The sequence below is a fragment of the Pleurodeles waltl genome, chromosome 12 (genome assembly GCF_031143425.1).
Source record: "Pleurodeles waltl isolate 20211129_DDA chromosome 12, aPleWal1.hap1.20221129, whole genome shotgun sequence".
NCBI classification, from domain to species: Eukaryota; Metazoa; Chordata; class Amphibia; order Caudata; family Salamandridae; genus Pleurodeles; species Pleurodeles waltl.
Genome location: NC_090451.1, coordinates 92,294,877 through 92,297,127, shown reverse-complemented (window position 1 = coordinate 92,297,127; position 2,251 = coordinate 92,294,877).

Sequence of the window (2,251 nt, the reverse complement as noted above, 5' to 3'; positions counted from 1 at the left end):
TCTTTGTTGCAATCTTAATAAGAATGTTGTATTGTTCAGTGTTAGAATATGGAATATGGGACTAGAATGTTCAGGTTTAATTCAGCAGGACATTCTGGCCCAGTAAGGTGCTGCCTGCTTGTAGATGCTGGTGGGCCTCTGTTGAAATGTTACACCATCAGTAAGTCTTAATACCATCCTAGTGTTGCACACTGAAGTTTTTTAGGTGCAAATAGGCTTATGTGGCACCAACATTCTCCCTACAAGTGATTTCTGGTCATAAACTCGAGGCAACTTATAGTGTGTCCAAGTGTAGATGACCAGTCGATTGTGAACGAGATGCTACAGGTATCCTGTTGTTCTGCCAGTTGGGAGTGGAAGACATTGCTAAATCTGATCACTGGTTTGACCCATTTCTGAGATCAGGTATTCCGATACCCGAGTGAATGTCAGGCCAAAAGGAACGGATGTCACGCTACATATGCTAATGTAACGCTGTCCTTCGATGAAGATGGTCAACGGGGCATAGCCTGGTCAATAAGAGTGTGGGGGGGGGTGAGCGTCAGCTATTCCAACAGTCCCGCTAGCATACAATGATAAAATCCGTTATACAACAGCAGGACGCAAGAGGGGGGCTAAAAGTGCCGTGGGAAGGGAGGCAAATTCCGATTGGTAGGGGCTCTAAGTGAGAGAAAACACAATATTTTGTAAAATATTCAGCCTTTATGAAAACTTTCAAAACAGAGAGGGCGAGAGTGTGTGTGCGTTATTGCATGTGTGTATGTAAAAATTCCTGGTGATATCCGACAGACACTTCACCATAACTAACTGAAATTACCTGTACCCAACTATTTACCAGAAAATACATTTATTGGGGTGGGGGTGTAACACCCCAAACAACACCCTGAATCTAGACCCCTATAAGTCAAGCTACAAAGTTTGTGACCTTTACACATGTGCACTTCAGATCATCTATGTTATGAAACTGTGTTATGAGGAATGTCAAGCAAGAGAGAGCTGAATGTCACTCGGTGTGACACCTGCAGCCATTATATCAAACTTAATTATTTCAAATCCTGCTTCATAATGGAGCAAGCCAATATTAGGAGAGTGTTGGACCTGGCCCTTTTTGCAGGGTTATCCCCAAATGTTTTGCCACTTCCTCCTATTTTGTCTGACCTGTTTTTGTTGGCTTTAAGACTCTCAGCACTTTACCACTGCTGACCAGTGCTAAAGTGCCTATGCCCTCTGTCTAAATTGTATTGGTGATTGGTGTCTCCATGATTGGCATATTTGATTTACTAATATGTCCCTAGTATAGTCCACCAGGTGTGCCCTAGGCCAGTAAATCAAATGCTACTAGTGGGCATGCAGCACTGATTGTGCTACCCACATGAGTAGCCCTACAAGCATTTCTCAGGCCTGTCAATGCCGCGTCTGTCTGTGCAGTTTTGAACCTCCATGTCGACCTGGCAAGTGCACCTACTTGCCAAGCCCAAACCTTCCCTTTTATACCTGTAAGTCACCCCCTAAGGTAGGCCCAAGGCAGCCCCATGGGCAGGGTACAGTGTATTTAAAAGGTAGGACATGTACTGGTGTGTTTTACGCGTCCTGATAGTGAAATACTGCTAATTTCGTTTTTCAATATTGCAAGGCCTATCTCTCACACAAGGTAACATGGGGATTGCCTTGGAATATCTTTTAAGTGTAATTTCCCATTGGGGGCAGATAGAGATATGGAGTCTGGTGTCTCAGAACTCATAATTTAAAACTACATGTTTTAGTGAAGTTGGTTTGTGAACTGTGAGTTTGAAAATGACACTTTTAGAAAGTGAGAATTTTCTTGTTTAATCATTCTGTGCCTCTGCCTATCTGCTGAATACACATCTGGGTCAGGGTTTCAGTTGAGAGCTGAGGTGTGCCCTGCATATTCTGATGGCCCATCACCAGGCTGATGTGTCTTCCTGAGCTAGAGTGGTGGGAGGAGCTGACACTCGCTCAATACAAAACAGTTGCACCTGAATATGGCTGTGCCTGTCCTCACACAAAGCAGTCTCCAACCTCCTAGAGTGTGTCTGGGGCCAGGGCAGAGAAAGGCAGGGTCTTGTGCACTACAAACACTTATCTTTGAAGTTTGCCTACTTCAGATACAAAAATGTGTATACGTACTGGATGTCTGACCCCACGTAGGTGGAATCCTTCTGGACTGCGGACATTCTGTCAGGTAGAAGAGCTGGATGTTGTAGGAGGGACTGCCACGCTGCCTGTTGCT